Genomic DNA, 11,513 nt, shown 5'->3' with positions numbered 1-11,513 from the left:
TCTGATAAAAGTTAGTAGGTGTCAAAAGTTAACGAAGGGAAAACTTTGCACAAAAAGTTACTTTTTTCGAAGACGCTTTTGCACGAAGGGTCACTTTTAAACGAAGACACTTTTGCACCGGTAGATATATTTTTTTATTTTTTTTTTTATTTTTTTTACTATTATTTATACCCCTAAGCCTTAAGATTGATCAATTTTTATTTATTTTTTTTTTTTTTTTATTTTTTTACTATCACTGAAACCCATACCATTGGTCGGCAATTTTTTCTTGTTTTTCTTTCTTTTTAATTTTTTTTATTGCGTGCAAAAGTTAACCTTCGTTCAAAAAAGTATTCGTGCATATTTGATCGTTCCCAATAAAAGTGGCTAAAACTTGTTTTTATATATGTTAGCTAACATAGGTGGAATAAAATTATATATTTAACTATATCAAAATTTTTTGTAACTATATGTTACAAAGCTTTACAAAAGTTAATAAACTTTATTGAGATAGCTCACAGTCATATTTAAAATTATAGTTTTTGAATACTATCTAAGTCTAGAGTCTTGTCAATGACAATTTAAGTTGTCTGAAAATTATTAGAGACCAAACTGTTTTTTAATACTTAAATCAGTTAACTTAATGTTAAAAAGAAACTTAACTTTGTTACCAAGCCTAAACAGAGTCTCAGGTTGACAGATTTTTCAACTAACAAACTAAATTAAATGATGAGCTTGATTAAACGATAAACAGTCAATTGGTCGTGTTGTGTAACTAACATGCGTAGAAATTTCTAGGAAACTAAAGTACGTCAATTTTACGTAATAAATATCAGCTATATATTGATTTTGAAACTATCAGTATTTTCAACATATGCTTTGTTTAAATAAACTAGAAGCTTTTAATTTAATGACTAGCAATTTTTCTTTTCATTTGAACTAAAACAAACTTTATGTGTTCAAATAAAAATTCTTAATATAGTTTATTACTGTTTTAATATTAACAGACTCGTTTAAACTTAGAGCTTATAGTTAGTTTTGGACTAATACTTGTTTAACGGAACTATTTAAGTTGTATGAAAATTATCAGTAATAAACAAAAACTTTAATATGTATATAATATAATAAACATGTATCCGATCATAACTTTTTCAATTTGGATCAGTATAATTTTTAATTTTACAGATTTAGCTCAAAAAATTAATACTAATTGAATTTGTAACATTAAAGTATTTAAAACTGGTAGTTGTAACAAGACTTTGTTTGTATTCTAGTTTAACGAAAAAAAATAAAAGCTGTTGGTAAGATTATTTAAGTTGTTCGTTTTAAGTACAAACAAAAAGTTCTATGCAAATTATCTAACTTTTATATTGTTTATTTAGAAGATAAAAACTTTAGTTTCAAAAACTTTTTATAATAATATTTTAAACAAATATTTTAATTGTACAGATTTTTACAATTAAAATGTTACTGCAGAAGGTTTAAAAGGTGGTTAGTAAACTTAAAAGTCAGTCTGATTTGCATATTTGCTTATTGAGCAAAAAAATAAATTTTATTCATGTTGTTTTTATTTTAATTATTAAAACTTAATTTATGATTAATTCCTAATATTTTCGGCTAAGGGGTTAGGGATAAGGGTATGAATAAATAAATAGAATATTATAAAAAATTATTAATATAAAGTTCTCTCTCAGCAAATATAATCAGACTGACCTTTAAGTAAACTTTCCTAAAAAAAGGAGTTTTTTATCGCACTTATTATACTTATAGGTTTATTAAACAGAAGTACTATTAAGTAAACAGTTAATACCTTTTTCAAATACTTTTCTTTGGAGAAGAAAATAAAATAATCAACTCTTTACTTGTTTTTACAAAACTGTATGTTATAACTTAAATATTTAACAATATTTTTAATAAAAATCTTTTGAAATAAATAAAATAAAACAAACTAATGTGTTACATGTAAAAAAACAAAAAAACTGTACAGTGCTCTTTTAATAAGCTTTTTTAATGGATCTAAGTTCATTACTTTGTTACATACAGTATTTTATTACTTATTTTAGTGTTACAACCTTATATTAAGCTTTATTAAAAAGAATTAGAGATCCACCTTTTAAAAAATTTTTGTTTTTAATTTTAACAGCTGACGTTCTCTAACTTTTCTGATTTAATTTTTCCTTAGTTACAAAATAAGAATAGTTTAGTTCGTTTAAACTTTGAGAAAATACACACATTGGTGTTTCAACACAAGCTGCAAAATAAATTTTTGTTAGCTTGCTCTTTTAGCGTAATTGACAAAATCTGTCATAAATACCTAACACGTACATGGTGCGTTTGTTTTACGTTTACTTGTAACACAACTTTTTTTCTTTAAAACTTTAGTATTTTAAACCCAAGTGTAATATATTCTGTCAATGTTAGTCTTAAGTATTGACGCACTTAATAAATGTCAAGTCAACTTTAAAAATTTTAATTAACCGTATTGTTTGTACCACATAAGCAGCCACCTTTTGATTTAAGTATTTCGTTTTTGCTATCGGTTATCAGGTTCTTAAACGTCTTGTAATGAAATACAACTAATATTAATGTTAAATCTTTAGTTGTGATAAGTCTTTTTTTAAGTATTATGCTTAAAAATCATACGAATTTGTAAAAACATCTAAAAATTTTCAGTTTTAAACGTTGTTAACAAAAGTAAGATTTAGTTTGATATTTAAACAAGCCTAAAAAACATTGTTTTTTTTTTCTACTAGCAATATAAAAAACGTGGAAACTTTTAGATGTAGCACTAATATTTAAATAACTAACATTTATTTAAATACAAAGTATGAATAATAATTTCCTGTTTTTTTAGTGGTAAACAAAAGTATTCATTTTACTAATTAGTAACTGTTTACTTAAATACTTTAACTCCTTTTTTTAATAATTGATTAGCACTAAAATATAGCGAATAAATATGATGAAGTTTTTAATGTTAAAATCTTTTTAATTTCACTTCTACTTTTTGATATTATTTTATTTTTAAATACAAAGTATTTAAAATAAAATTTTTGCTTATATATGTTTTTGTTGAAATGTATAGAAAAACGGAACGTTTTTTAACATTTAGAATACAAAGAAGTTAAAACAGAAAGATAATACGATGATTAAAAACCTTTATATCTAGAAACGTTATAAATAAAATTAAATTTTCATAACTAAAATTGCCATTCAATAATAAATTTAAATTAAGTATCGGTTTTTGGATTTTCCTACTTTAGAATTAAAATTTGGAGTTTGAATAAAAAACTTTGCAAGTGTTTAAACAGCAAATGATACAAAAAGTTTTATAGAGCTTATTACTTTTAAACTGTCTCATGCTTTCGCAATGACCAAAGTAAATACACTTGATTTAATTTTATGTTGGCTACTTCATTGCGCAGCTCTCTGTAAACTGAATTGTTACAATCTTATTATTTTTCATACATAATCATACAAACTTAAATTTGTTTATTTTTAAAAGTTTATTAGTTATACTTTTTAATGCAATAACTCTATGAGAAAAAAAAAAGTTTCATTATTTGTTCAAGTAAGTAGTTGGCAGCGTTTCAAAATTTGACGCATAAATATAATCACTGGATGCGTGTTATGACTTCAACTCTTTAAAAAAATGATCTACTGAAAATTTAATTTAAATAACTTTATAATATTTAGAATTTTAAACAGCAGCATACTTTCATGCATAGATTGAACGAAATTAATTTTGGCATAACTTGTTTTAAAATCAAGGACATATTTGTTTTGCTAACCGAATCCGACTCGCGAGCCGTAATTTGCCAAGCCCTGATCTTAGTAGCAACGCTTAAAGTTATAATTTAAAGAGGCTGTTAAAATTAACTCAAGTTACTAAATAACCGCTATTTTAAAAAGCTGGTTTGAAAATCGATACTGTTTGCAAGCCTTAAGTTTATCATTTTACCTATAGAAGTAGATTTAAAACAACACTGCAAACTAGATAAGCAACATGAAATATTTGCCACTTTTGTTAAAAATAAACTCATTGAAGACAAATGTATATAATAAAACTATTTATTAATATGAAGTTTTGAAAACATACCTTTTAATGCTTCACAGATTTGTTAAAAAATGTGTCCAGTGATCAAAATTACATCAAATTATATTTTAAGTTTGTATTATGTACTTTTTCTTAATAAACAAAATGAGATTTTTAAATTGTTTGCAAATGTATTCAATTAATTCATTTTTATAGAATTAAGTAAGCTTATAATGGTTAAATATAATAAACACTGTTTTCAAACAACTTTAGATCAGATAATGATAAAAAGTTGCAAAAGTAATATTCTGACAAAAGTTAAATACAATTTTGCGCAGTTCAACAAAACACTAAGTTCAATAACTCTTGTGTTCATTATAATCGTACAAACTTTTGCTTACTTGTATATCTTACCATATTTTGCAAAAACAAACTAATACAAAGGTTAATATGTTTCAAATATTATTAAGGGTTTCAAAATAACTTAAAGTATCAAAAATTACATGACTTTCAAACCAATGCAGTTTAATATTTCTTTTTCAATTAAAACATCAAAACTTTGAAAAAGCTTTGCAATTTAGCACTTTCGACAAAAGGTTCATTCAATTTATTAAAAGTTTACTTGTTTTTATACTAATATATAATAGTAAAAACATACACTTTAGTGTAGTAAGAAAAATTTCATGGATAAATGTGTTTTAAAGAGCTGATATTATTTCTAATACCACAGAGGCATTAAAAATTGATAATCAGCAAAACTAGTCAATAAAAAATTTTAAATCAAATTTTTTTAAATGTTACAAGCATTTCCAATTTTCCATCATAAAAATAAAATTTAAAATCTAAACACCCAATAAACTAAAATTAAAAAAGAAAGCATCAAAACAAAAATTAAACAGGTTCATTAAAACATGTATCTGAGTATAGATATTTTGTATACAAAGTTTTAAAATTTGCTATCGTTAAGACTTATATATTTCATTTGTAAACTCACGATATTAATTACAAGTAGAGAACTGACTTTCACTCTAATGGAAATTCCTTGTCAGATCGATATCTTAATTTTCTTACTTCTATGATATTTTGTGTTACGAAATGTTTGTAATTGAGTAACTAGTATTTGAGTTTTAAGAAAAGTCTGTCTTTTTATTCACAGAAATTTCTAACGCACTAAATGTGTTCAAACTTTATGTTTTTTAAACATTCTAATTTTTTTTACTCTGTAACATTTTTGTAATATTCTTATTTATTAAAAAAAAATTGAGGTTAACTCAAAATTATGTTGTATTTCTTACCAGTTTTTAGCAAAAATAAAGTTAGTGAGGTTTGTATTACTGCGATCGAGTTTGTTGTTAAAACGTCATTTGTATAATTTAATTAAATCTTTGCTTCTTTAGTTTAAACTAGGTCTACAGTTTAGCTTAAAAGTTCTTAAACTGTCTGATTAATAGCCTTTTTATACAAATTATGTTGCCTTGTATTAAAAAAAATCTAGTTTAAAATCATCTTATAATTAAAAGCACCCATGTTAAGGAAGTAAATAACATAAATTATATGCAATAAAGATTCAAAGATTTTTTAAACTTACATGAGAAAATTTTGAAAGTATATACTTATGAATTTTTTTTGTTAAAATTTTAGGAAAAAACTAAAAAAGAATAATTTCAAAACATATAAAATACGTAAAACTTTGATTTTACAGGAAGCAAAAGGACACTATTAAATAAATCTATTTTTTGAAAGAGAACAATATTTACTATATAAAAAAAATTAAATCATATTATTATATTTTTTATTTTCTTTCGAATGTGTTTGAACTTATAGCAATTTTTTATAAGATAAAAGTTAAATAAATTACTTTTAAACAAATTAACGAAAAAAAGTAATTTTTTTGTCTTAAAATTAATACGGTTTTTGTTATCAAATATTTAAATAAATTGAATTTTTTATATGCAACAACAGGCTTACATAAAACTTATTTACTGAAAGTTTTGCTTTTTGAAACTATTTTAAAGTTTTGTTTTGCTTTTTCTGCTAATAACCATTAAATTATATTTAAGAGTGATTAAAAATGTTTCAAAACATCAAACGTTGCATAAATTTTGTTTAATAAAACTAAAATATAAAAGTTTCTGACGTAAAAAATACTTTATTTAAAGTTTGTTTTGTATTAAAAACTCCCTATAAACCTTAGCTTTTAATTTTTTATAGTTTATCTTAGTTTTTTGTTTAAGCATAAAAGAAAATTAAACTCTATCAAAACACCTATCTCGATTTATGATGTTGAATTACTAATACTTTGAAAAACTATAAGAAATTAAAGAAATTTTACGTTTTAAACACCAATCTGCTTTCATGAATATCTTACTTAAAAGTAAACCAAAAAAACACTATTTTGTTTTTTTTTGATATAATTTCTTAAATCTTCGAATTTTCACCTAACAAACACTTTCAGGTAGTTATAAAATAAAAGTTGGTACATATAAACATTTTAGTAAAATGAAATGTCATTAAAAATAAATGTTTAGTAACTGTGAGAAGTTGTAAGATAAAAGTATTTTTGAAACTCCCTATATATACTCCTAAAATAATTGAGTTGATAAAAGTTTCTTTTGTTCTTACACTTAAAGTGTTTTGAGGTCAAAAATACGGCTGTTAGAAAAAAATCTAGTCGTAATTTCATGATTTAAATCACAGAAAAATTTCAAAATTTACATTTTCTATATTAAGTATACAATACAAAAACTTTTGTTAGTAATAAGCTTTAAATTATTTGCTTTAATCTTCATGTAAAAAACTTAATAAACTATCAATAATACCTAAAAAGTCAATTAAACTTTATATGATAAATTTTTTAACTAATACAGTTTCTAAAAAATATTACTTCGATAAAGTAAATTTTTAATTGGTATGTTCAATAAATATAAATATTTTCGGAACATTTAACGAAAAAATTTAATAAAACCGTAAAACACATTAGAAAATACTTTGAGTACTTAGTATATACATTTAATATCTACTTTCAATGTAAGTTATGTGTTATAAAAGGTCCAAGTTTAGTTTCAAGTAACTTATTGCCTTTATCAATCAGTCTGTAGCAGTTTACTTTCAGTTTGTTCGTTTGAAAAAGACTAATTAAGATGCATGCATGCTTAATCTAATGGAAAATGTTTCAGAGTGTCAAAACCAACAAGCTCATAAAAAACAGCAAAAGGAAAGTATAATTCTTCTAAACTCATTTAACATTAGTTTATTTACGTCATTATTGATTAATCAAGTTTTAAAAACATAATGACGTACTTCTGAAAGAAAGTGTTTGTTTTCTGTTTTGATACATTATAATTTTGCTTGTTTAAGCACTTGTGACGAATATCGTGGTTCTGAATTGAATTTTTTATTGTGTTCTTTTATTTTATCAATTTTTAGTTACAAAATTTTCAAATCAAGTTTTTGATTGTATTGTTACTTTAAGATTTAGATATTTTTCTTTAGTCTGCTTTTAAGTTCTAAGGAATAAATGAAGTAACTTATTAAAAGCCGTTTAAAAAACTTTTTAATTTAATTAATATAAATCGTATTAAAACTACAAATTTAATTTTTTACTAAATATTCAACAATAGTTACAATACAATTGTAAAGAACGAGATATCTTACTAAAATTACACTGCAACTGAAACTTGTTCAAAAATGTTGTTATTTTAAATGTAAAAAGTTGTAAACTGATAACAGGTCTTTTAAACATTGATCATTAGTAGTATGTAATGTTTTTCTGTCACCGACATTAAAGAACTGCACTGATTGAATTATTAAAATGATGTCACAAAATCATAGTAGTTTGTTAAGTCATAAACACAAATTAGTTCGACGTTAACTGAGTTTAAGACAAGGTTAATTGGGTCTTAAAACTTTGCATTATTCTATCAATATATATTTAATTATAGGAAGTTTAGGTAATTATTTGATTTATAAATATTCTCTACGCTAATAAAACGATTAAAAGTTTTAAATAAACTTTATGAAGCTAATAAAATAAAAACTTCTAGCTATTTTACTTCAAGATTTTTGTTACTTTCACTTATATTTAAGCAAGTATTGTGTGACTTAATTGTCAAAATCTAAATGAGAACTAGAGAACTGTCATTTAAGTTCAATAGATTAGATTTTATACTAATTTAGAGTGAAAACCGTCAAATATTAGCTTTATATTCTGACATTAATATAGTATAACAAGCTTAAGAAAAACTTTCCATAAAGTAAGTTTGCAAATAATAATATTATTTTCATATTCATTGTACTATGTTAAGTTGAACGATTAAGCGATAAGTTTACAGGTTCTTTTGAGCTTTTATTAAATGTTAATAAACTTGAGACTGATGTAAGAATGTTTCCAACACTAAACTAGAAATTAAAATGTATATAAATTTTTTAACACTAAATGCTACAGAACCTATAAATTTAAGAAAATCTCAAAATTTTTTAAATCATAATGTTGTAAACTCTTTTAGTTTTTTGCGTCTACAGTTTTGTAAGAATTTGTGTTATTATATACAGACAGTGTGAGTTAAAGTGGAAACTTTTAAAGTTTTTTTTTCTTATTGAAATTTCAAGCTGTATATTTATCTTCATTATTTACAATATAATGTCTTTGAAATAAGCTAAATGTTAAATAGTTTTAATAATTGATTACAAAACTTCATCTAAAACCTTAGTTTGTCTTACCTGTCTAATACTTTACTGTTTCACAAACTTAAAACGCATCGAAAAAACATATTACCATCATATCTATGATTAAACAATCAGATAAATATTAAAATTTATTTGACATTTGTTTACCTTCTTTGACACCAAAACACGCCAGTTCAGTAATTAAATTCAAACCTTAAAATCTATTTGACATGCTAAGCTTAATTTACTACTTAAAATTCCTGAAAAGTGTCATAAAGCCAAGTTAAAGTTCAAAAATTAAAAAAATCTTGATAACATAAAGCTTAGGATTATAATTTTTTAACTTGGAGTTTTTTAAGAGCTCTATACCTTCTATCTTATCAATTTAATTAAAGAAAGTTAAACTATTTTCTTTTAAAATTTAACATGCATTAAATCTTGTTTATTTACTTTTATAAATTAAATTATCAATAGTTCAGCGATTCAAACTTGAATTGTTTTATTGCAAACAACCGTCTTTGTAGAAATACATCATTTCAATAAACCATAGTTTTAAATGCTCAAAAGTAGCTAATAATAATGACGTATTTGTTTGAGTTGCTGATAAACTCTTCGGCTTTTATATTAAACTCATTTTTCACAAAACTGTCTGACTTTATTTTTGTTTTGCTTAAAAATAGTAGCCTACATTTAGAGAAAATATTATTGTATTTTTTCACGTGAAAACTTTAATAGAAAAGTTTCAGAAATAGAAAAAAATACGCAAATTTAAAAAAAAATTCTTTTTTTTGTAAATTGTATATTTTATACATTTTCTCTTTAAAGCAGTTTTAAAATTAGCCCAGTTGGATGAAAAACATTTTATTATATTAAGAATTTTTTCACGTAAAAACGTCTATTTTTACTATTTGTCGGAATTGTTTAGTATTTAAGAAAATAGAATTATTTTTCTTCATAGAAAACATATTGTTTTTAGCTATACTGGAATTAAGTTTTCACAAATTAAAAATCTAAATCAATGTTACGTTTTTGTATTACACTAAATTACAAATAATCAAAAACTTGGTTAAATACTGAAACTTTAACTAAAATACTTAAAGTTATTGTAAGTTCAAAAGTTTTATTTGAGTTAACTAATCATACATTTATTTGGGATACTAAATTACTTATTAAAAAAAAAGAAACAGTCCAAATTCATACGCTGTGACTATATTATAAACAACATTTATAAAGTTAACTTAATTAAAGTTATGTTTCAAATGCCCTTTTAACTTGAATCTATTTATTATAAATTACAAAAACTATCATGAAAATAAATTTTATTTTTTTTATGTACTTTTGTGTAGACATTATAATTTTTATACAAACTGTAACCACATAATTTTTTTCGATTTCTGTAAACAACCTATATCTTATTGACCACTACAATTATGCTTTTTAATATCATGTACAAAATAATTACTCCTTAATATTTTATAGAAAACCTTTATTAATCTTTATGCGTTTTAGTATTAAAAACAAGTTATTAAAGAAGAATAAAAAATGTTACAGTCATTTAATAGAAAATAACTATACATACTGGATTTTTTATTACCAAAATATTCTTTGTTATTAAGCATGTTTTAAAAACTAAAAAAAAGAGTAACAAAAATAAACCTTTTTAAATAAAGGTTGATACAACAGTCAAAATACTTTGTTGCTAATTAAAATGTGAAAAATGGATAAAATAAGCCAAAAACACTAAAATGTCCCAACTATTATTTTTTAAAAAACTATAAAATCAAGTTTAAAACTAAAGTTATAGCAACTATGAGCAAGTGATTCTGAACATTTAATAGTTCGTTTTGTGTCATTTTATAAATTAATTCTTCATTTTATTACTAATTTTTTCTAAAGCATTTAGTTGAAGCTATTACAAAAATTTCTTACTTAATAACTAAGTGATATATATTTCTAGATTTTTTATCGGAAGAAACTTTGTCTTAGTATGCAAAAATTTTGCATATGCTATATATTTAGAAATAAGTTGATTAAGCTAATAAATTAAAATTTTCAACACAGAGCTTACCTTAAGAACTTTTTTAATAAAAAGTTTTGAATGTTTTGTTTTACAGTTGAGGAATACGTAGGCACGAAACTTGAGTTCTGCAAGTTTTTACGTCTTTTATTAAACTTATATATATTATAACTATTTTTTTATTAACTTGTTTTGAAGCTGATGAGTGCATAAGCACGAAACTCGAGCCCTTTAAGTTTTACATCTTGAAATAAACTTTTTTATTAATAAAGCTCTTAAGGTGGGCTCAGTGTGAAAGATTTGATTTATCAAGTTAAATAACTTAATGATATGTATATTTTAAAAAAAATAGTATTGTTAAATATTTTCAATGAAACAAGCTAAATTATTTAAAATGCCCACTCTATATCATGTGTAAAACATTAGCGAAGTTTCCTTTAACTTAAGATTTTGTGTCTTCGCTTAGCCGTTATTTTGTATATTGATTAGTGTTGCTTTAGTTAAACTATTTTATTTGTTGTACTAAAAAGTTTTGATATCTTAACATGTAATGTAAATCTTGAATATAACTTTAATTCAGATAATACAACTAGTTATGTTTAACAAATTGCTTAGACTTTTTTAGTTAAAGTTTGAAAATTATGTAAAGAGTACAAACTTATAATTCTAATATATTTTAGTAATGCAATTTTTAACTTTTGTAATCATACAATAACACTTGTTAAGTAAGAAAAAATAAATTTTGAAGCCTTCTTTGATATGTTTTTTGAAAAATAGAAAGAAGAAATACGATTTAAAATAAAAAATTAAAATCAATTA

The sequence above is a fragment of the Thalia democratica genome, chromosome 6 (genome assembly GCF_965202585.1).
Source record: "Thalia democratica chromosome 6, ktThaDemo2.hap1.1, whole genome shotgun sequence".
Taxonomy (NCBI): domain Eukaryota; kingdom Metazoa; phylum Chordata; class Thaliacea; order Salpida; family Salpidae; genus Thalia; species Thalia democratica.
This window is presented reverse-complemented; position numbering follows the sequence as displayed.